This window comes from Talpa occidentalis, unplaced genomic scaffold, assembly GCF_014898055.3.
Source record: "Talpa occidentalis isolate TD23 unplaced genomic scaffold, MPIMG_talOcc4v2.1 talOcc4.8, whole genome shotgun sequence".
In the NCBI taxonomy this organism is placed as follows: Eukaryota; Metazoa; Chordata; class Mammalia; order Eulipotyphla; family Talpidae; genus Talpa; species Talpa occidentalis.
The window spans coordinates 14,266,586-14,291,584 of record NW_023605194.1 but is presented as its reverse complement, the minus strand read 5'-3'; the positions used below and the strand labels follow the sequence as shown (position 1 = coordinate 14,291,584).

The 24,999-nt window shown below is 42.3% G+C and overlaps 1 long non-coding RNA gene across 12 annotated transcripts in view; it reads right to left on the bottom strand.

Moving 5' to 3' along the window:
- LOC119233423 (uncharacterized) overlaps positions 1 to 24,999 on the bottom strand; it is a 70,311-nt gene that overhangs the window by 19,682 nt on the left and 25,630 nt on the right. For 7 of the 12 annotated variants that reach the window (XR_008549878.1, XR_008549877.1, XR_008549880.1 and 4 more), the window contains 5 exons: positions 23,982 to 24,204; positions 13,598 to 13,710; positions 6,064 to 6,288; positions 1,736 to 1,854; positions 208 to 321 (listed from right to left, as the gene is read on the bottom strand). This is a non-coding gene — a long non-coding RNA (uncharacterized LOC119233423). The remainder of the gene's footprint in view (positions 1 to 207; positions 322 to 1,735; positions 1,855 to 6,063; positions 6,289 to 13,597; positions 13,711 to 23,981; positions 24,205 to 24,999) is intronic. The other 5 variants (XR_005122389.2, XR_008549886.1, XR_005122390.2 and 2 more) reach the window with 3 other exon arrangements.

Genomic DNA, 24,999 nt, shown 5'->3' with positions numbered 1-24,999 from the left:
AACAACTTTATATTTCCAGGACTCTGCAAACTACAGCCTGCAGACCAAATCCAATTCACTTTTTTTTTAAATCAAGTTTTATTGGTACACAGCCATGCTCACTCATTTATACATCTTCCATGGCTGCTTTGCACTCAAACAGCATAGCTGAGTATCTGAAACATAAGCTACATGGCCCACATGCCTAAAATACCTCTTATCAGTTACCTTTACAGAAAAGGTTTGCTGACCGAAAATTTATACAATGGAAGCTGGAAGTCTTGTAGCCATCTTGCCACCACAAGGGGGAGTCTGGAGCTGCCGAAGCCCCCCACAGGACAGCTGAAAATGAAGCCAAACAAACAGAAGGCAGAGGAGAGATGGAGAGAAACCAAGTCCTGATGACCTCATTTGAGCCCTGAAGCCTGCCCCTCCTGAAGCCAGCTTAACCTCGGGCCTTTGTTTTTTTCACCTAAACCAATTTGAATTGGGTTTCTGTCTCAAAAGCAAGGGCCTTGACTGACAGCCTCTTCCACCCTAGCAGTGGCAGGCAATGGGGGAGAGAGGGATGCTTATTTTATACTTTAGAAGACAAACTTCAGTGTGACTTAGCATACCAATGGGTCAGACTCAAAATGTGGACAGTGTTACTGAGGCATAACCAACATGTGACACTTCTCCAATTTAACCCTGCAAGTTATAGAAACACTGGTAGCTGGGAGCTTCCTTTAAATATTTTCCATCCATCAGAGTTGATCAAATTTCTAAAGCAGGTGAAGTGAAAGGCAGGGGTTCAGCAAGGCAGCTGCTTAATGATCTCTAAGCCCCGAAAGACCTTGGATAAAACCTGGCCAAGAAACAAAGCAGAGATTTTTTTTTTTTTTTTCAGTCCAGCCTGTCCTGGAAAGGCCCTGTGTCATCTACACAATGAAACATAATAAGCTGTCTCTCTTCCAGGCTGAGCCCTCGAAGCTCTCTGCAGGTGCACTGGCAGTGCATGGAGGGGTTGGCAAAGGGCAGGTGGCTTTATTCCCCCTGCTGCCTCCTCCTTAGAAGTCGCTCATTACAGAGTGAGCCGGTGGTGTTGCATAACATGGACTCAGCCTGATTCCACTGGAGTACAAGGGAGAGCAAAATGCCTAAATGTCTCTAACACATAGCTCACTGAGAGACCATAGAGAGGACCCTTTAAACCTTGACTGGCAGGCAATTCATTGGAGTGATAATAAGCCTTCCTTCACCTCCTGTGAGTTTTCCCTGATTAAGGCAAACACTTGTGATGTGATAGGAGAAGGGTCAACAGTAGGAAAGCCTATATTTCTAATAATTCTTGCAACCTCCCTCCATGCAGCTTTGCAAACATTTGCTGAGAAATAACTTTACACACATGCATATCACTATACTTACTTTTAAAAATATCCCTGGTGAATAAGCAAAAGGTAATTATACACACTCCCCTTTAATTAAGAAACATGTCCTCCTATAACCACATATCTCCTGTGACATGAATAGAAATACAATGCCCGGGAGACAGAAATGAGTCTGGCTGATTTTTAACCCTTTGTGAAAATGCAGGAACACTGACTTCCTCTTCCCACCCACATCAGAAGTATGTGGGACAACAGTGCTATAAGCCACTGAATTACAAAAGAGGCAGAAATCCTGGAGGTCATGAGCATGTGAACAGGGTGTGTGTGTGTGTGTGTGTGTGTGTGTGTGTGTGTGTGTGTGTGTACCTAGCTGAGCATAGTCATACCTGTCTAGGTCCTTTGGGGTCAATCTGTGAGGTCTCAAAGTTGAAGGCAGATCAGAGGAAGTTTTACTCAGGGAAATAAACAGTAGCTGAGCCAAAAAGAAAGTTTAAATCCTGGTCACCTAAGAGAAAAACATGAGGTTGAAGCTGGAGTAGAGGTGAGAGGTAACACAAGTTCATGTGTAGGAAAACAAGCCAGAAGCTAAGACGGTCAAGTAGGGCAGTCAAGTGCAAAGTGAGTCAGGGCAGATGACCCACTAGGAAATGTATATATTGAGAGAGAGAGAAGAGAGAGCGATTAATTATCAGAAATTGGCTAATGTGATTACGGTGACTAGCAACCCTGAAATCCATAGGGAATGCCAGCAGGCTGGAAATTTCAGTAAGAACTGGTATTGCAGGCTTGACTATGAAACACATAGGACAGGCCAACAGGATTTCAATTCAGAGAAGATTTCCATCTTAACAGTCTTGAAACAGAATTCAATCTTTTTTAGGAAACCTCAGCCTTTTGTTTTCAAACCATCACAAAGTAGACGAGGCCCACCCACATCATGGAGGTCAATCTGCTTTATTTAAAGTCAAACATTAACCACCTCTACAGAGGACATTCACAGCAGCATCAAGACTAGTGTTTGATCAAACACTTGGTCATCACAACCAAGTCAGTTGGCACATTAACAACCACGTGGTGTTTAAGGTGCCCAGCAGAACCAGATAGTTACTGGGTTCCTTATGTCATAGAAATCTACAGCTAGTAGAGCCTCTATAGATGCAGAATCTGCGAACCAGACAATGGTGTTGGATCATCTGAAAGCTAGGCTAGGACTTATGCCTCCTAAACTGTAGTCCAGCACTTTTTTTCAAACTCTAGAACTGGGTGTCCTAAATCCTAGTGCCAACTCCCACACAGATTCTTTTTTTGATCAAACTTGGTTGACTGTAAAAATAGATATGTGCCTTTAAATTCATGCTGGCAGGATCACATTCTAATCATGCAAATATCTATTTCTTCAATAACCTCAGGAGGAAGTTAGGGATAGCAGAAGGCTAAGAACAACAACAAAATGTGAGAGTTTCCAAGAGACTGGAAAACATATGTGGACTTGGAGCTTTGCCCTCATGGGTTTTAATTCCGAATTAGCCACATCTAACCAGCAATTACTTTGAGAATTTTCATCTACACCGATGTTCATCTCTGTTCAAATGGTTGGCATCAGTTGGGTCTGCATATCAAGATGGGGTTGTTCGCTTTTCCATTTGTTAGGGCTAAAATGGGGGAATCAGCTTGTTTCTGACTTTTTGTGAATGAAAGAACAGTGCTGGCTGTGTGGAGCCATCTGGCCCGGGCACTGCATGCATTGTTTGCATCAAGCCCTGCCTGGCATCCCTCTGAGGTCAGAATTCTCCTAAGACTGGGGTGCCTCCAGGAAGTGCCTAGAGCAACAAAAAACTTGGCAAAAATAATCCACAAGAGCATCGTGAATGCAAAAACTCTTCCCACAACAGAACAATTACTAGACCATCCAGGCACTTTTCTATGGGAACCAGGGTGTACTTGAAGAAATCACTCAGAGACCAAGGCAGAGAGAAACAATCTGTTACCATTCTTCCAACTGGGCCTGCTTTTATTTCTCTAAAAATCACAGTTTGCAATGTGTGGGTGTTACCATGTTGTTTTTTCCCCTAGCAGAAATGACAACCATGAAAGCCTCCACAGAGCATGTGAGCAAGTATTTGTCAATTTGAGTGGTATGTATTGAGTAATAACAACAACAGCTAATTCAGTACTCATTCTGTGCCAGTGTTCTGAGCATTTTCCCTGAACTAAATCACTGCGTTCTCACAATCACCCAATGATGGTTATAATATAATAATGGTGGGCACCAAGGAAATTCCCAGATAGTTCTGTTCTGTAGCCCATGTTCTCAGGCCAGGCAAAAGAGAGATTCCAGAGGCCCCCAAAGGTAAGGGGGGAGATAGGCTTTGATTTCAACCAAGAAATCTTGAAGTACTATGAGTAGGATTTCTAAGAAGACCATACTATTTACCTTGTTCTTAAATTCATTGTTAAAAAGCAAAACTTCGGGGGCCTCCCTGGTGGCACAAGGGGTTAAGTCACAGCACTACGAAGTTATTCCACAGCCGCTGCAGCACGAGTTGGATCCCCGGCCAGGGAGATGACCCACATGGCACAGCAGACCTCTCCTGTCTCATCCGCTGCTCCCCTCAGCAGTGTATTTCAGTCAATCTGCCTGTTCTGTTCCCCACTCTGTTTTCTGGTGAATCCTCTCTCTCTCTCTTTCTCTCTCTCTCTCTCTCTCTCTCTCTCTCTCTCTCTCTCTCTCTCTCTCTCACACACACACACACACACACACACACACACACACAGACACACACCTCTGGCCTGTACCCCAGATCTTGTTTGCATAAATAAATAAATCTTAAAAAAAAAAAAGCAAAACTTTGTGTAGTTGTCTTTGAAATGGAAAAAAAAATTGCAAGGCAATCTAATTCAGTTTCTGTCTTTTCTAATCCTTAATGTGTTTTGATAAAAATCCCATGCTGGTTTCCTCCCTCTGACACCCTCAGAAATTCTGATATGCTGACCTACACATCACCCCATTCAAAGTGAGAATTTTTGACCTGAAGAATTCCCAAAGATTTTCTGTATGGGATTTGATCCACTTTTCTCTTGGCCTGTAGTCACACAGCACTGAACTTAAAATTATTGTAAGAAGTAAGGCTGAGTCAAAGGATGAAGGAGGAGACTTAAGTTTATGTGTGTTTGTGTGTTACTTAAATTTTGTTTTGTTTTGCTTTTGTTTTGTTATATAGTTCGGTTGGTGGGGAAGAAATCCCTATTTTAAAAAAAAAAAGAAAGAAAATCTTTAATTTAAACCAATTTATTATTCCCGGTTTATCTATCAACAACACAATGATTTTGTTGCCCAGGAAACCAGAGGGAGTTCTGGAGAATTAATCACCTCATTCCAAACCCAGAGGTCACTAAACACTCTCTTTTCAACTCTGTTTTCATAGGAAACAAAGACCATTCCTTGTAGCTCACCTGAGTCTCTCTCGAGTCTGAAACCTGAGCCTCCACTCATTCCTGGGATTTCGCACTTCCTGCTGCAAACCATATGTTAGATTATAAGGGAAAACCCTGTCTGTTGTTACAGTTGAGAAGGGTGGGGGAGAGAGAATGAGGTCACAAATCTCTGCAGGAGGCAATCACAGCTCTACCCCAAAGCTGCTAGAAAAACATGTTCCAATAAATTAGATTGTTTTTATAGCCCTTCAACTTCAACATTTGGCTCTTTACGGTTGGAAGTGTCTTTGCCCCTTACTCCATGTCAAAAGTGGGCTCCTTCTAGACATCTGCAAAAGCTAATGCCTGCCCTGGCCTGCAATCTGCCTGGATTTTGTTCCCTGCACCTGGAAAGTTAGTGTAATTAGATGTGTTTTTTTTCCTCTCCATTCTTGGATGGAGACACCTTATACAGAAGATTCAGGGGAGGTAGGAGACTCCAGATCCCTCACCCAGACCTACTCCTCCTGGGGGAGGGGGCATTGGTAGTGCTGAGGACTGCCCTAGGGCTCCAGCAAAAGGTTCATGAGGGGTCTGGATGAGAGATGGAAAATTTGCCCCTTAAAGGGCACAAGGATGGGAATGAAGGCTCACTGACATGCCACTCCCCATCCCCCATGGAAAACCTGAGCATTCAGGAGTGCTCAGGTTACCAATGTGAGCCCCAAGGAATCCATCGCCTGGGATGAGAAAGGAGTCATGGTCTCTTCAGCAAAGAACAACAACAGTGTTTCCTTTAAAATGTCAGGCAGGGGCCTCCCTGGTGGCTCAAGGGGTTAAGTCTCAGCACTACAAAGCTATCTGCAGCCACTGGAGTTTGATCCCCGGCCAGGGAGCTACCCATGTGGTGCAGCAGACCTTTCCTGTCTTACCCTCTGCTCCCCTCAGCAGTGTACTTTGGTCAATCTGCCTGTTCTGTTCCCCACTCTGTCTCTGGTGAATCCCCTCACCCCCCACACCTCTGGCCTGTACCCCAGTTCTTGTATGGATACATAAATCTTAAATAAAATAAAATGCCAGGTAGAAAACTGACTCACATCAGGGTGGTGGAGGAGGAAGGGAACAGCATTTGAAATCTGGCAGAACTATGTTTCAGTCCTGGCTCTGCCACTTGCTAGCTGGGTGACTTGCAGTGAATTATCTGAGCTCTCCCAATCTCTGTTTCCACCTCTATAAAATAAGGCTTATAGTATAAATAAGACTCTTGGGTGAATTAAATAATATCATGTATGTACAGCACCTGATACACAGAGGCCTTAAATAAATGCCCCGTTCTTGTGCAACGCATCAGCCAGATCTGTATGACGTCATGTCTCTGTTGGAGGGACTTTGCTTGTGAAGGAGCATCTCCAAGATAGCACCTGTGCTCCATTTTCTTTTCCCCAACAAAGCACTGGCTTATCCCATTCCTCAGCCCATCTCAACTACTTTTTCTTTGGGGCCTAATAGACCTCAGAAGTTAGATCTGTGAAAAGGAGAAGGAGAAAGAGAAGAAGTTATCTTTCTGCTTATTCCATTTGCCCGAATGAGACCACGAGTGTGGACAGCTCTGACCTTGCAGGATCTGTGCAGGATCTGTGCGGGTTCAACTTACTGTCTTAGACACTTTCAAAAGCAACTCGAAGTGCTCTCCTCTCTTTCTTTTCAGCTCTGCTTTGTGAATTTATTTCCATAATAAACACATATTAGAAGCTACTTAGCATATTGTGTTTCCATTAATCCTGTCCACAACTTCAGTCTCTTTAAAAATCACTTTGGCCGCCCAGCACCCACTGTGCCTTCCCTTCTCAGAACTCCTGCCGCAATGTTAGTCAGCCAAGCAGGGAACACGCCCCTTGTCTCTTAGTGCTGTGGTCATCATCTTTCTTCATGACTGCTAAGCCCCTTGAGGAGGGTTGTCAGATAAACTGCAGGATGCCCAGGCAGATTCGAAGTTCAGAGAAGCAACAAATGACTCTCCCAGTAGAAATATGTCCCAGGTATCACATCCTGTATTTTTAAGCTCTTCACCTGGTGACAATAAGGCCAGATTCTCATGCTTGTGCAACAGCACTCAGCATGTTCTGGGCCACAGAGTCAATAAATACTGGTAACAGCAAGGATAACAACCAATATTTATGAAGCATCAAGCACTTACATTTGCCAGATACTGAGCTAATTATTTTATGTAATTATTTTATGTAGGCACATGTATCTAAACATGCTGTTGGCAAATCAAGGTGGAATATGATTTTTCCAAAGGCAATATACCTTAAAAATAGAGGGGAGGTACTCTAAGCCATATAACCCAGCCCTGTCATAGAGACCCCGTGACCTTGGGTGTTTACCTAATCTTTCCAATTCCTGGAAATAAAATGATGTCTTTCTTCCTGGAACTGTTTGATTGAGATGATATACTAAGAGTAAATGAGATAGGGCCTCCCCGGTGGCGCAGCGGTTGAGCGCTGGGTTGCGAAGCTGCCCGCGGCCTCTGCGGCGCCGGTTCGATCCCCGGCTGCTTCCCGGCCACCGGCGGAGGATCCCACATGGCGCGCAGACCTCTCCTGCCGCCTGCTGCTCCCCTCAGCAGTGTACTTCGGTCCTTCTGCCTGCTCTGCTCCCCGCTCTGGCTCTGGTGAATTCTCTCACCCTCCCGCGCTTCTGACTGTACCCAGTGCATGTATAGACAAAAAAACAAACAAACAAACAAAATAAATAAATAAAACATGCCTCTATAAAAAAAAAAAAAAAAAAAAATCCAAAAAAAAAAAAAAAAAAAAAAGAGTAAATGAGATAATACACTAAGGACAAAGTGTGGTGTCCAACACAATACATTCTCAGGAGCTGTGGTGGTGGAGCCAGTGTCATTCTTATTGGCATTTAGAGAAGAAAGCTCTTTGCCTGAATGATCAGTTAAACTCCCAAGACTGGGAGAGACCCAGTCCACATAGAAATGGGAGGGTGTTTTAGGAATTGGCGAATAGATCTATTTGCCAGAAATCAGCTCTAGCTGCTTCGGTTTGTGTTGGGTTCATTAAAAATTTTCTTTACCATCAAAAGCGGTCTGCTAACCTAAATAAATTTTAAGTTTTTATAGTTAAAAATTATTGCTGTCTTGGCCAGAACAATTTATAGGCCTAAGGACACAAGTTGAATCATCAGAGAGATGATGGATTAAAAAAAGAAAGACAGCAGCCGGCACATTTCCAACAAGATTTCACCATTTTCCAGCTTATCTCTAAGCCCTGTGATGTTTATTGACTATGAGTCTATCAATTGACAATAAAGACAGCTATATTCTTTTGGTCACAAACCTAGAGAATCTGCTCCAAAAATCTTTGTCCCCTTCCTTCCTGCAGGGAGACTGGGGTACAGGAGCTTGGACCTGGCGCTCAAGGGACCTTTCGCTGGACTTGGGCTTCCGCTGAGGTTTCTGCTCAGAGTGGGGGCTGTGGGAACGAAACCAGAGAGGGTGCCAGATGGCAGGGTGTGGGAAGTCTCGGACCGGGAAGGGATGGCCAAGATAAACAAGCGACTGGAGGTCTGAAAAATGAATGGATAAACATCCAGACCAAAGTCAACAGTGCTGGAGAATCCAACCCGGTCTCTGCAGCCGGGAGGTTTTGACATGAGTTCAGTCTCCAGTTCTTGAAAGAACTTTTGTGCAGCAGATTCTTAAGCATCCCTATCTTAGGGGCATCAGGTGGAAGAGATCACACAGTTCCCGCAGCAATGCAGAAATTGCTACGATTTCATCAGTACAACTTTCTGGAAGATTTTTGCTTAAAAATCAATAGAGAACTGGATACTGGTTGATATTAAAGGGGGAATGCTCATTTTTAAAGTATGATAAAATGATATTGTGCTTTTGCTTTTAGAAGAATCATTATGTTTTAGACCTTCTGGAGTGAAGACCAGAGTTTGGGCATACATTGATAGTTGCTTAATATTAGAGTATATTCTATTATTCTCTATTTTGTGCATGATCCTTGAAATTTCCATAATATGAAGGTTTAAATAAAAGTTGTCAAGGACATTTATTTTGTGTCATTAAAAAAATCCAAACTAGGATCTAATAGAATACATTTTTTTTTCTTTAGCATGAAGGACTTTAATCTCAGGTTTACACAGAACAAAATGAAGAAGCACACTAGCAAAATGAAGCCATTTGGAACTATGGAATGAACATCTTATATATCTGAAGGTTTCATGGTAGAATGCCTACACTTTTCTTCAAAATCACAGATAACGTGTATAATACGTATGTTTCCTTACTTTCCTGGATAACTGGATTTGTAAACCTAATCTTGGGAAAAAAATATATTTAAGGAGTAGAGTTTATATGGGATCTAAGAGATGCTTTGAACAAACAGCTATTACTTGACCGGCTGTTGGCCCGTTTGCAGTGCAGTGGGGTCTTGACACGGACGGGGGCAAAAAGAGGAAACAGCTACTTGAAAGTAAGTTGTCTGACATACTGACCAAAAAGTCCCGGTTGGAATTCTCTGACTCAAACCATTTCCTCCCAGCCTCCTGGTACCATGGGTTTTTTGTTTATTTAGTTTGCTTTTTCAACCCCTGATAAATTTGAATTATAGTTACTCTATGATGTGCGCTATAGGGCAAAAAAAAAAGAAACCAAAAAAAAAAAAAGGAAACTGTTTCAAATCCTTGTTTAAACTGGGATAACTGATTCAGCTTTGAAAGTAATACATGATCGTTTCCTGACCAGCCAAAGACCCCAAATCCTGTGTGACCAAAGTCAGTATTTATGCAACTAAAATGCCTCAAGCTTGTTTGCTGTCATTGGGAGCTGGATGGAAACACCCCACTGTTTCTCTAAAGTTGGGTTGGCACAGTCGTTGACTGTATAATCTTACTTAGTTTGCAAATGTTGTTAGAAAACCAGCACATGTCATATCATATTGTTTTGAATGCAGTAAAGTCAGATGATGCTGTGCAGTTTGCAGAGCCCGGGAAAGTCATGTACAGGCCTGGCTGCTCAGTTCTCCCAGTCCAAATCAATTACACTTTAATCAGGATGGTTTCCGGAACTGGTCGGATGGGGGTTCAGAGTGAAAAGGAAAAATTGCTATTTCTCTCCAGATCCTGTTTGCATCAGCGGACTCCATCTGAGACACATCCTGCTTGACCTCTGGCGTCGCGGGGGAGGGGAACTGTTCTATTTGATTTTTGACTGTCACTGATCCCACAGTCTCCACTTTTTTTGAAGGGCGGGGAGAGAAGCTTGCATGAGTATTAAAGTTTAGTCATCATCCTCAGGCTATAAGGACACATAGTCTGAGGCTATTCACGTTTCTCAAACAGTGGCCCTTGGTGCATCAGAATCCCCAGGGCACCTGTTTAAAATGCAGATTTCCGGCCAGATCTTGAAAGACAGTCTCTAAAAAGGTGTTAGTCAAACAAACTATCTAGGTGATTCCAAAGTGCAGTCAAGTTCAAGAAACTCTCAGGATGAGAACCGCTCCAATTCAAGTTCCTAGTCTTTGGCCATTAACTCTAGTCAGCCCAACTCCCCTTTATGTTCAAATCCTGGAAAAGTTATTTTGAATTTTGGGCATCACCAGGAGAACCCCAAAAGAGATGACCCTGTTTGTGGATAGAGGAAGACTTAAGGACCTCACTTCCATACATTCCCAGGGTGTGGTTGTGGGAACAGGAGGGTCAGACTGAAGGCTACTGGCACACCCAGATCCAGTTTTCCCAAGGCAAGTCAAAAAGGAAAATTATGGAGAAGTTAAAGATATTCAAATTATTCTGTGATAATGGGATTATTATGTTAGGCATATCTTTCTGGAGATGTTAAAATATCTGTGTTGGTCTGCTTGAGTTGCTATAATGAAATATTACAGACTGGATAGCTTATAAACAATAGTAACTTGTTATTCATTGTTCTGACTGCAAGTCCAAGACCAATATGCCAGCGTGGTCAGCTGCAGATGAGAGAGTTCCCTTCTCACTGCATCCTTACCTGATGGAAGGAGCTAGAGATTCATAGGAGTTTCTTTTATAAGAGCAATAATCTCATTTATAAGGGCTCCACCTCATGATGTAAGCTCTTCCTAAAGGCCCCACCTTCTAATATCATCAGCTTTGGAGGGCAGGACTTCAACATGAATTTGGGAGGGATGGCAACATCTTTTCTTTTAGGGATTTAGTTTCAATTCATTTATTTATTTTTGGAATAGTTAATACAGAATGCCCCTTGCACAAAATTCAAAATGTGTAAGTCTCCTATACTGATTATATGGGAAATCTCCCTCCTACCCCAGCATTCTAGCTCTCAAACCCAGAAATAGCCATTGTTCCTAATGTCTTATTCCTCAAAAAAAATGCACTATGCATATACAAGCAGACACATTTATAGAAACTCATTTTCAATTCAGCAGGTAGCATCCTGTTCTTGCTTTTTTTACTTAACAACCTATTATAGTGATACATTCATATGAGTTTATTTGGGAATTTTTTCTTTTTTACTTAAATGACAGTGATGATAGATGGTAGTTGGGCATTTAAAAAATGTCCTAAAGACTACCCACACAGGGCCTCCCCGGTGGCGCAGCGGTTGAGCGCTGGGTTGCGAAGCTGCCCGCCAGCCTCTGCAGCGCCGGTTCGATCCCCGGCCACCGTGTGAGGGTCCCACATGGCGCGCAGACCTCTCCTGCCGCCCGCTCCCCTCAACAGTGTACCTCGGTCCTTCTGCCTGCTCTGCTCCCCGCTCTGGCTCTGGTGAATTCTCTCACCCTCCTGCGCTTCTGACTGTACCCAGTGCTTGTATAAATAAATAAAAATAAATCTTTTTAAAAAAAAAAAAAAAGACTACCCACACATATCCTCAAACACTCACACTTGGAACTACAAAAAGGTTTTTAAATCTTTTCTAGGGGCCTACCTGGTGGCCTAGGGATTAAGTCTCAGCACTACCACCATGGCAGCCTGAGTTTGATCCTGGCCAGGGAGCTGACCCACATGGCGCAGCACACCCCTCCTGTTTCGCCCACTGCTCCCCTCAGCATTGTATTTCAATCTGCCTGTTCTGCTCCCCACTCTGTCTCTGGTGAATCCTCTCACCCCTCCCCGCTGCATCGCTGTCCTGTACCCCAGTACTTCTACACAAACATAAAATCTTTAAAAAAATAAATCTTTTCTAATATGTGAAATATAAAAGCTAAATCCACTGACATAAGAGTTTAATAGCTATAGTATTATAACATTCTATAGTAAAATGCTTCTATAAGGACTTATTAAACTATATATTTAATAGTTATTTCAGAGTCAAATCATTCTGGACTTACATCCTACTTGCTTCATTCTCTAGCTCTAAGAATTTAGAAAAGTCACTAATTTCTCAGAGTCAATTTCCTCATTAATCAAAAGTGAGGGTGGAGTTGGAAATAACACTTCCCTATTGAAATGGTGAGGATTAAATAAATAATGACTAGAAAGCACCTGGAGCCTTGAACCCAGCAGATTATCAGTATGTGGGACACGGCAATAGAGAATTGGCAATAGACAGTGCTCTGAAGAGGTTACATAAGATAAGAGCTGGAAGTGTTCGTTGACTTTGGCAGTTGGAAGACCAATGCGGACTCAGCTGCAGAGCTCAGCAAAGTGTACTTGGTGGTGGTGGCAGTGAGGAGAGGAGAAGTTGGTGGCGAGTGCACCCATTGTTATTGAAGTTGGGTGCTCTGTGGTCCAGTCTCAGAGCAGGCAGTTTTGGCCAAATACTGTCTGGCAACCAACAAAAGAAATTCAGCCCACTGGTTCTTTATCTCATTTTCTGAACACAGTGGATGGAAAAACAGTGTAGAGTGATACTTCTTTTCTGTCTCCACCCAAATCCCATCAGTAAACTGGAAGAAACAGAGAGTAAGTCCCTTCTGCCACTCCCTTAGGAAAAGATTAAAAGTTACGTAAATGCCCCTGAAATAAATTCTAAGAAGTGGCTTATACTATTTTGAAAATTCAGACTTTGTAAGATTGTTTGTTAAACAATGATGACAGAAGTGATGCATCATGTCCTCTTGCTTTTCATTTTGTTGATTTGTTTGTTTTCATGGAGAATTTCAAACACATGCTAAGTAGAAAGACAGCTCAATCAACCTTATGATCATTTTCAACAACTTGTGCCCAATTTCCCTGTACATTCCTTTGAACCTTCCCTCCGCCAATCCCCACAATATTATTTGAAGCAAATACTAGAAAGCAAATCATTTCATTTCATCTCTAAGTATTTTCACATGCATCTTTAAAAGATAAAGATTCCTTTTTAAACAAAGCTGCAAGACTAGTACCACCCTTAAAAAATTAACAGCAATCTCTTAACATCACCACATAATAAGTGTTCACATCACCTCTGGTCTCAAGAATGTCATACTTTCTTTTAACAGATTATGTGAATCAGGATCCAGATAAAATCCATTCCCTTCAATAGCCTTAAAAAAATTAATAGGGCCTCCCTGGTGGTGCAAGGGGTTAAGCACCGTACTATAAAGCAATCCACAGCCTCTGCAGCACGAGTTCGATCTCCGGCCAGCCAGGGAGCAACCCACATGGCGCAGCAGACCTCTCCTGACTCGCCCACTGCATCCCTCAGCAGTGTATTTCGGTCAGTCTGCCTGTTTTGTTCCCCATTCTGTCTCTGGTGAATACTCTCGCCCCTGCCCCCACATCTCTGGCCTGTACCCCAGCTCTTGTATGCATACATAAATAAATCTTTAAAAAAAATTAATAGGCACTCCCTCCATTTTTCTTTTTTTCTGCTTGCAACTTACTATTGAAGAAATGTCTGTTTCCTTCAGTTTCCTTCATTCAGGATCTTGCTGACTGCATCTCTGAAGTATGGAATAACATATTCCTCTCACTCATTCCTTAATGCCCGTATTTCCTAAAAATTGAAAATAACATCGGAAGGCTTGGTTATTCAGGTTTGGTTTTTGTTTGTTTGTTTTTTGGTCAATTCTGTTTTGTGCTTGCTTCCTTCACAAAATTTAATGTCTATTTTTCTATTTTTTAGCAGCCATTGATGTTCAATGCCAAGTCTTGATTTCTTTGTTTTCCCACCTCTTTTGCCCACTGTCTCCCCAGCGAGCAGTTCCTTCTAGACAAGAAAGAGTCAAATACTCAGGTCTCTCAGTGGAACCATTAAGAATTTCAGAAATTCATCACCCCAAGTTCTATTTTTTCAGACTGATTTTTTTTCAATTATACTGAGATATAATTGAATGTAACATTTTATTTGTTTATGGAGTACAATATTCAATACATGTGTAGTTTATGGAATTATGACCCCCACTGTATTTAGTTTGCATTCCTCTAGCATTGTTACAATTTTTTCTTGCAATCAGAACTTTTAAAATCCCCCCTCTTAACAAATTTCAAATATGTGATATATACATTATTGCTAACAATAGTCATCAGCTGCACATTCCAACCCCAGAAGTTATTTATCTGTAAGGGGAAATTGAACCAATATCACTCAGCAATCATGTTCATTGATGATAATCATCACCACATAAACAGCACATTTCTTTTTTTTCTAAACACTTCTTTTTTTAAAAAAAAGATTTATTTATTTTTATACAAGAGCTAGGGTACAGGCCAGAGGCGCGGGAGGGTGAAAGGATTCACCAGAGACAGAGCAGGGAACCGAACAGGAAGACTGATGAAATAAATACAGTGCTGAGGGGAGCAGCAGGCACGACAGGAGAGGTCTGCTGCGCCATGTGGGACCCTCGCCGGCCGACAGGGATCCAACGGCACTGCAGAGGCTGAGGACAGTTTCACAGTGCCACGCTCAACCCTCTGCGCTACTGGGGAGGCCCCACATATTTCTTTCTATTTTTAACCTACTTCACTCATTTCCTCCAACCTTGCCTCACCACCAAGCTTCCTCCAACCATCAATTTATTTTGTTTCTATGAGCTCTGCTTTTTAGATTTCACGTATACAAATAAGATCATAAAGTATTAATCTTTCTGTGACTGACTTATCTCACTTAACATCCTACCCTCCATAACTACCTCAGCATTTTATTTTATTTTTTGTTTTTTTTTTTTAAAGATTTATTTATTTATTCATACAAGCACTGGGTACAGTCAGAAGCACGGGAGGGTGAGAGAATTCACCAGAGCCAGAGCGGGGAACAGAACAGGCAGAAGGACCGAAGTACACTGCTGAGGGGAGCAGCGGGTGGCAGGAGAGGTCTGCGCGCCATGTGGGACCCTCCTCCAGTGGCCGGGGATTGAACCGGCGCTGCAGAGGCTGCAGGCAGCTTCGCAACCCAGCGCTCAACCACTGCGCCACCGGGGGAGGCCCTACCTCAGCATTTTAAATGACAGCGTTGCTTCCTTTTTTGTGGCTAAATAATATTTTGTGGCTTATATGTGTATACATATGTGTATATATGTATATATATATATATATATATACAGTTTCATTATCTATTCATCTGTAATGAACATTTAAACTGTTTCCATATCTTGGCTACTATACATATTTTAATACATAAAGGGAATGTAGATATTTCCATGATATAGTGATTTTATTTCCTCTGGATATAATCACATATATACACAGAAGTGGAATTGCTAGCTTATATGGTATATATGTTTTAATCTTTTAGGAACGAACCTCCACAGTGTTTTCCATAATAGCTGCACCAATTTACATTCCTACCACCAGTGACCAAGTGTTCCTTTTTCTCCACATTCCTTGCCCACATTTGTTATCTCTTGTCTTTGTGATGATAGCCATTCTAACAGGTGTGAGGTGATGTCTCATTGTGGTTTTGATTGCATTTTCCTGATGGTTATCTATGTTAAGATCCTTTGCCCATTTTTTAATTGGATTGTTTGATTGTTATTGAGTAATATTAATGATTTATATATTTTGGATATTAATCCCTTACTAAAATATATGATTTGCAAATATATTTTTCTCATTACATAGGTTGTCTTTTCATTATGTTAATAACTTCCTTTGTGCAGAAGTTTTCTAGCTTAATGTAATCCTATTTGTTCACTTTTGCTCATGTTCCTTTACTCTTGGTGTTATATCTGAAAAATCACCTCCAACCCCATTGTCAGGGAGCTTATCCCACTGTTCTCTTCTAAGAGTTTAGCGGTTTCACATATTTTATTCAAGTCTTTAATCCATTTAAGACTGGTGCCTTACCAGCATTTTGGAACACCAAGGTGGGAAAAACAGTGTTATTTCTTTAAGCCCCACTTCTTCTGAACTTCACCCTGTTCTTAGGTTTCTTTTACTAAAACTGCCCCCACCCCCAATCTTCTTCAAAATCATTCTCGCTGGTTAGTGTGTGTCTTTCTCCTCCCCTTTTCCCTTCTGATTCTTGATCAAGAAAGCCTAAAAGAACTGTTCTGTTCCCCACTCTGTCTCCGGTGAATCCTCTTACCCTCCCGCATCTGGCCTGTACCCCAGCTCTTGGATAGATAAGTAAATGAATCTTTAAAAAAGAAAGAAAGAAAGAAAGAAAGCCTAACAGGCCATTCACCTGGCTATGACAGACTCCTTCTCAAGGGGCAAGAGGAGTCAGAAAAATACACCATCCTCTTTGACTGTCAAGAGAGGGGAAAAGGTGGGACCTCTGATGTATAATCATTTCTGTCCCTTCACAAGTGAATGAATGATAGATGAAACCAATTCAAACTCCAGCTGGGAGTTGGAGACCCCTGAAGTGTGTGAAGGGGTACCCAAGCAAAACCATGAGGTGCTATGAAAAAAATTGGGTACATGACAAACTGAATGCTGCACTTACCATGAATTAGGCAGTCATGTGCACCTTGGTGAGAGCGGGAGTGATATTTGGGGACAGAGACTGTTCTAGGACCTCTGTCAAGGGAGCCAATTACTCTTTCTGCGTTAGATGGTGTAGGGTAGGTAAAAGGTATCTGGTTTTTCTGCCCTCCTGCCATTAGGATAGATGAGGGAACCCTCTGGTCCTGAATGCATGCCTGATGGCGGGCACCTGAAGTGGGTACACCTGGGCTGAAAGACTGGGCTTTTAAGGGTGGCGTCGCGGGGACACCAGAAGAAGCCAAGAACAAGTAGAAGCTGAGAGAGAAGCAAGAGAAGCAGAAGTCGAGAGAAGGCCGGAGAGCCCAGAGTGAAAAACTGCTGGGGGCTGGGAGGCCTGCCAGCCTACCGGCCCCCCAGCACCCTTGCCTGCTGTGTACCGGGTAAATCCCAATAAAAGCCTGCAAAAAACCACTGAGGACTCTGACTCCTCCTTTACCCGGTCTGCTGGATCATAGAAAACCTGCACTGTGGCCTGTCCTGCCCATACAGATGGCATTCTTGACCCTGAACCACACACCATTTCTGAGTTAAACAACCTTTGCTGAAGCCAACTGGAAAGTACTGGGAGGTTCCTGGGTATTAGGCCTAGCATGCCCAGCACATGATGGGCAAAAGTAGGCAGGAGCCAAGGGAAAAGGGTCAGTTGTTTAGCTCTCAAAGTATTCTAAGCTCCTGCCTCGCTAACCCCTCCTCCAGAAAAATTTGAGGTCTATTTAACACAGCAGAAAGATAGAGGACTTGACCTTGTGTTAAACTTGGTTACTTTCAAAATCATGCTCTGGCTTACTAAAAGGTGCAGTGCAAACAGCTGAGCTCATACGTTTCACCAAGTCAAATGAAAGATGAATGCCCATGTGAAGAAGTAATACTTCTCTTTTTACGTCAGCGAAACTTAAACTAGGAGTGGCAAAACAATGGAGTGTGGAGTTGCTGAGAGCCCAGACTTTGGGATTAGATAGGCCTTGTCACATCCTGCTTCCATTAATTTTTATCTGTGTGTCTTTGGGCAAGTAGCTTAATCACTCTGAACCACATTTTCATTATTTGTAAAATGAGGATAACTAGGCATGCCTGCTCCGTGACATTATTGTGAGCACATGTAGGGCACTTGGCATTGTGCCAACCAGAGCATCCATGGTACATTTGAACTAAGAAGCCAACATTAGCACACTATTATTAACTAAATTGGACACTTTACTCAGATTTCACCATTTTGTATTCTAGGATATTACATTGCTTTTAGAAGAATGTTTTTAATTGGCACAAAAATCATCATTGTTAATCCATCAGCGACTCCAGGGCAAAAACCTAAATGTGCCTTTCTAAAATACTTGAGGTCCTGAAATTTGTTTAGTCCCTTAAGCAGATTTTTGCAAACTTACTGACCTATTCATTAGCATAGTAAATCTTCTTTGCATGGTTAGTGAAATAGTGAGATACAGGTTAGCATCTGCCAAAATTATCACAATATTCAAATTATTCAGGTTGGAAGTCAGTAAGATTTCACCATGTGCATAATCTTGGCCTACAAAGAAACAGCGCGTCTGGCACTTAGTAGGTATTCACAAAGTGTGTGTTGCTCAGCAAATGTAGAAGGGAATTCCTACCTCCTGACAGTTTGATCTGCTCACAGTTTGATCTGCTCACTGACTGCTCACAGGCGCAGTCAGTGCGTTTTGTCTCATTTCTAGTTATCTCCGGGAGCTTTACTGTGCCTTTGCCCACAGAACCAGTTTGTACAAGACTATATGGAATCTGAGCAAATAAGACTTACTGTTTGGCAAACCATGAATTTCTCTATCATTTTTCACTCAACGAGGGTTGTCCCTTGGGGAAGATCAATTCTGATGCTGAAAATAAATGAGCTTTACTTTTGCCTCTGAAGAAAAAATATTCAGGTGTGTGAATTCATTTGGGGGGAGTTTAGTTGTGGTAGTTGCTACTTTTAATAAATAGCATGAACCAAAGAGGATAAGAATCACCAAGGAAGCTCAAGCAAAGAGAAACACAGCGATAAGGACATGCAGCCAGCCGTGAGCTCCTTGGTGTGACCTGGTGGGTCTGTTGGGGCTGCTCTGAGACCTCAGGGTAAATTATTACAAGGTAGTTTTGACAAGGGCATGGCCTCCTTCATCAGTGTTGACAAATTCAGAACAGTATCCCAGTCATTCATTTGCCACTCTTCTTTTCAACTTAAAATACCTATCTAGTGACGATTGCAGACCATCTATGAGACTGCTGCCACTGAAAGTGTAGCCTGCAGAACATCCATTCAACTGGAGACTAGCTAGCAATGCAGAATTTCTGGCCCCACCCCAGTCCTGTGAATCAGAATCTTCACTTTAATGAGGTTTGTAGGTGATTCTCATGTGAGAAATACTGGGCCGTGAGAAATGCTGGGCCAGATGACAGGTATAAGAGCCAGGATCCTGTCAGGAGACAGATGATCTATTTATTGGAGGGACTATTAATAAAATTTCTGTCAGTTGCAACACATCAAGAAGGAATGGCAAAGCACCCAGGAATTAGTACAAGCAGAAAGCTGTTAACATCTCAGTGAAAACCACAGCTGTAAGAGAGAGCTACTCAGTAGACCCAACGGTTTCAGAAGAGGGAAGCAACTATTACCAAACTGCCTTGGCAATGAATGAGCTAGGGAATCAATACTCCAATCTTTTTCTCATTCTGCCAGTGCCTCTTAATCCAACACAAACCCAGCGGGCAAGAGACCAGCTGGTGCAGTCTGTAAAAGTCATGTACCCTGGGCAGAAAGCACAGTGGGAAAGTGCGGACACGCGGGCAACAGAAAACATCCATCACACCATGAAACACATCACTGCTCCCAATGAATTTCATCTGTGGAAAACCTAATGTACCTGTAAATTTGAGGTGATGTAGCCCCTATTGTCCCAACTTATAAACTGTTTTCAAAGTGGCCTTGAATTTGATATTCTGGAGTTATTCCAGATCACTCTTTAACATGCTAGCCATATTTCTGAGCAACTTGTGTGAAAAGCATTCAGTGAGCTACTAGAAAGGAGATGGAAGGGTGTAATTTAGGTAATCAATATTCCTACATAAAACTTGGCACACAGGCTTTAACAGTCAACCAGAACCCAATGAATCAGGATACAAACTTGGTATTCTGGAACCAGGCTGTTGGGTTCCATTTTCACCCTGACACCAACAGTGGGCTCTGGACATGCTGCCTAACTTTCCTGAGTCTCTATTTCTTCTTCTGCAAAGTTGGAATGATAAAAATAGTTACCTGCCTCAAAGGATTGGAGAGGAATGCAGAGGACTATATGAATTTGTACTTAAAAAGTATTTTCAGTCACGCTCAGGATATCGCCATCCCTCTGAGTTAGTTATTGAGAGCTGGTAAATAACCATGTCCTCAGTGGCAGTCTAAAAGAACACCGCTATCAGGTCCATATTATAAAGCTCCCTTCCCAGGTGTATTTAAATATGCCAATGAAAAGGAGAAAAACAGTAAGCAAATACTTGTACAGTTGGCACAAGGATAAGGAAGCAATGATACAAGTAATTTTGAGAAACCCTGACCCCTATTTACTTGTGGCCACTAGACTCCTTGTAAGGCCTTAGCTGAGTGTCCTGAGATGATTAAGAAACTTTCTAAGAGGACAGGTTCTTACAAACTTTTTGATTTAGAGGAAAATGGAATGTCACTATAAAAAGGGAGTGTTCTAAGAAATTAAAGTTAGTTGTGAATTCAAAACTAAGGCGTTCTAAACATGTGTGGGGGTACAGCTCTCTGGGTAAGGGCTGCGGAAGTCACAAACTTCTGCAAAAAGGTTGAAGTCAACACCTGAGGGTTTGTTACCTCTTTGTCAGGATTTCCAAAATGGCAGGGAGACTCCTTGTGTTAGATCTAGCACAGACTTTTCTTTGCTTTTTGATGAACTTTTGACCTGAATTGTATTTCCAATCTCCAGTCATTTAGTGGAAGGCCATTAGCAACTGGTTAAACACACACATGTGCTCACACACACCCATTCAGATATTACATTTTGAAACCAATTGAATTACAGAAGGAACCAATTTGAAAAGTTATTGAATTAGAACCCTAGAAGAGAGAGATGGGCTTTATTGTAAGCGGTTGGCATGACAACTTGATGTGCTGGAGAGTAATATGTGCTGAGTTCATGTCGTTGGAGACTCTGACAAGTTCAAGGCCAAACCTTTGCCTCTAAATCTTGTTGCCAAGGTAATGCAGCATAAGGCCAGAGTCCACTGAAATGAATACCTCTGACAGCTCATGCCAGCAGGGGTTATCTGATTAAAAGGGATCTTTAAAAAAAAATAGAAACAGTATTTTAACAAGAGCAAGAGGAGAATGCAAAGGTAGGATATTGAAATATGGGCAACAGAAAATTTGAAAGGAAAGTAGCCAGTGGGATGCCAAGAAGTAACTAAAGAAAAGGGTTCTTTTTATTAGCAAGAGGGCGGTGATGTGTGAAGGTCTGCAGGCAGGGATTCCAGCCTGCCAGACCATCTTTAAGCAAAATGATACTGCCCCAGTTTGGTTCCCTGGCTCAACTTCAGCAGAATGATTTACTGGATGGGTGGCCACCCTCCCCTCTTCCCGCCGCAGACTTTAATTTGACAGATTTTCTTCTCTGATAATACATTAAAGAAAATGTGTTCTGAGGGACTTTATAGGTCACACATGTTTCCCAAGATAAAAAGGGAATCCACAAAAACCTCAACCCAGAGCAGAGGCCACTAACATGCCACTGCTTTCAGCCACTCAGGTGGATATTTCAGATATTTGTGTGATCTGTGTCCCACTGACTTGTTGCTGATGATTTACAGGCCAATATTCTTAGGGTCACGATTTGACAGAATCCTCTTTTTCTTGGTTTTATGTGCCAGTTTATCTTGGAATTGTTCATAATGAAACTGTGTCTTGGGAGTTTCTTAGGCTCTATAAAGTCCCTCAAGTTCATGATCATAGTTCCCATAGGGACTTGACCCAGGCTCCACATGAGCTGTCTCTCCTTCACCCTTCCAAAGATTTAATGGGGATAATCAGGAAATTGGAACATGTGGGTAAGAAAGGAATTCAGAATCCCAGATCCGCAATTCTAATTAAAGTTCCTATGAATTTAAAGCAGAGCATTATTTCATAAGCTAATGAGGGAGTGTAGGGTAAAGAAAATATCAGGCTTTTCTGCCCTTCCGCCATCTGGATAGATGATGGATCCTTGCCTGAATGCATGCCTGATGGCGGGCACCTGGAATAGGGTGTGGGCATAGGTAGATGGGATTCAGCTGAGATAAGACTGTGCTTTTAAGGGTGGCGTCACGGGGGGATGCCAGTAGCAGCAGCAGCAGTAGTATGAAGCCGAAAGAGAAGCTGAGAAGCAGCAGAACCAACTCCAGAGAGCCCAGATAGAGTGAAGACTTGCTGGGGGCTGGGAGGCCTGCCAGCTTCCCAGCCCCCCAGCCAGCACCCCTGCCTGCCATATGCCTGGTGAACCCCAAATAAAAAACCTGCAAAACTACTGAGGACTCTGACTCCTCCTTTACCCGGTCTGCATGGGATCAGAGAACCTGCCCTGTGGTCCAGTCCTGCCCTTACAGGGAGTAAAAAATTTACTATGCTTATCCCATCCTCTACAAGTAGTTACTGTGGTATAAATTGTAACGGAGAGATTATTGGCCTTAGAATTATGCACTAAAGTCCAACTCTTGTCTCTGAGAATAATTTTCTGAGTACCTTGAGAAAGTATTTAACATGTTTGGCCTCGGTTTCTTTAGTTTTTATTTATTTATTTATAGAGGCATGCTTTTTATTTATTTATTTGTTTGTTTCGTTTATACAAGCACTGGGTACAGTCAGAAGCGCGGGAGGGTGAGAGAATTCACCAGAGCCAGAGAGGGGAGCAGAGCAGGCAGAAGGACCGAAGCACACTGCTGAGGGGAGCAGCGGGCAGCAGGAGAGGTCTGCGCGCCATGTGGGACCCTCCTCTGGTGGCCGGGGAGCAGCCGGGGATCGAACTGGCGCCGCAGAGGCCGCGGGCAGCTTCGCAACCCAGCGCTCAACGGCTGCGCCACCGGGGAGGCCGGTTTCTTACTTTAAAGCAAGGTGAATTATCATAACTTTCACCTGTAACATTAGTTGTCTTTCTAGAATAAATAACCCAATCACAGAGAACTTTTTAGAAATTCGGATTCCCTGAGCTCCACGCTTATCCTTACTGAGTCAAATTTTTAACAAAATTTGAGCTCCACATGTGAATCTGATTTGCATCTCTAAGAATCACTGAAAATTATATATTGGGTTTTTGGAAAAGTCATGATGCATTTTTGCTTGAAAAACAGGAAAAATACATCATGGCTTTTCCAACAGCCCAATATAATTTGTCTTTACAAGCCAGTATATGTGAGTTTTCTTAAGTTCCTTAACAGAAGAAGGTTATTTCTTGTATTTTTAATACTTAAAGAGGGCAAAGAAATTAGGAATATAGGGACCTTGGCATATACATAGTTACATTTCCCTCTGCCATCTGAAGTGTTTGGAGATGTCCAAGCTTTTAAAAAAAAAAAAAAAAAAAGCTCTTTGAAGTAACTCTCTTTGTTCATGGTTTGCAATATTCCCCACCTCCCACCCCCTAGTCTTTATTGATCTGGACAGAATGATAATTGATGTTTATGTAATGCTTCCTGGCACTATTCTGAGTGATCTTTTAATGTGAGTTCATTTGATCTTACCCCCTCTTACACACAGGCTGCGGAAAGCTTAAGTAAACCTACCTAAGATCTCATTGGTAATAACGGGGGAAATGAGTTTTGAACTAGGGGTCCCATTCCAGAGCCCCATTTTTAATCACTTTGCTATTCAAACCACTTGGTAGGTCAGCCATTTCCAATGAATAAATTGTTCCACTTTCTCAAAGTGATAACAAAAGCCTATACATGAGTTTTTCTAGGCCCATCGTCATTTCTTAGACTTCCTTCATCAGAATCACTCAAAATGTGTATTAAAATGCAAAATTTCCAGAGACTATCTCAGACCTATTGCACTAGAAGCTCAGATGGGAGGTGGGAACTAACATTTAGAAAATATACTTGTTAGGTGACCCTCCCCTCAAACCCCAGGCTTCACTGAGGTATGATTGACAAATATAAACTGTACAAATTTAGGTTATACAATGTAAATTTTTAAGGTGTACAAATGTGGTGGTTTAATATAGGTATAGAATGTGAGATGATCACCAGAGTCAGGTAGAGGACACATCCATCACCTCACATAGTTATCTTTCATGTGTTTATGGTGAGGGGGGGGGGGAGTTGAGAACACTTAGGACTTACCCTCTTGGGAAGTTAGGTGAGTCTCAAGCTCTGGCCTGGATCAACATGTGTGGTCACCAATGTCAGGATGAAGAAGGGCAGAGCATCTTCAGAGTCACTAAGCTGAGTCTGTTTTCCAGAATCAGACCTTGAAGGCTGCCTGGTTGGACGTTCAGTCTGTGACTTAAGGGCAGCTTGCTGAAGTCATAGCTTCTCCCCAGGAACAATGGGCTGTTGTCTTTCCCTGAGGGAAGCCAGAACATGGACAATATGAATTTGCCTTCAGGGTCCAGATTACCTTTCCCCTCAAGGGGTTCCTGCTGATTTGTAGCAGGGTTAGCACTGGCCCAGAACTTTGACGTTTTTCCTTTCAAAATTCACATGCCAGGGAGGCTCCATGTCAGTGCACTCACTCTCAGGCACAATAGCTGAGTCAGGCAGCAGACTGTATGGAATGTGGTCTGGCCACACTGGGGCTTTGAATTGGCCTGGAACCCACAGTCTCTCACAAGAGTTCATCTTTGGTGTCTTTTTCAAATGGACAAAGGAAAGGAGGCCAAGAGACTAACCCAGAAGGGTTGGGGATTTGTATTTGGGAAGAAGTCCATCGAGATCCTTTTAGGTGAGGCTTATTGAGGTACAATTTATAAGCAGTAATCTTACCACTTTTTGAGGATAGTTCTCTGAGTTTTGGAAGGCAGCTATATTCAAAATCATACCAGCAATGCCAGTTCTGTGAGTTTTAACTAATGTATACAGTCAAGTAACCAAAATCAAGTAAGATATTTGACTGATATTTTCATCTTCCCCCAAAGTTTCCTTGTATCCCTTTGCAGTCAATCCCACCCCCTCTCTCAATTCTTGGAACATTGATCTGATATGTGTCTGTATTTCAGAATGTCACATAATTGGAATCTTATTTTATGTAGTCTTTTATTGTTATGTATGCCAACGGTTCCTTCTTATTTATTACTATTATTTATTCCATTATATGGATTGACATAATCTACTTATGGATTCACCAGGTGTGGGTTATTTT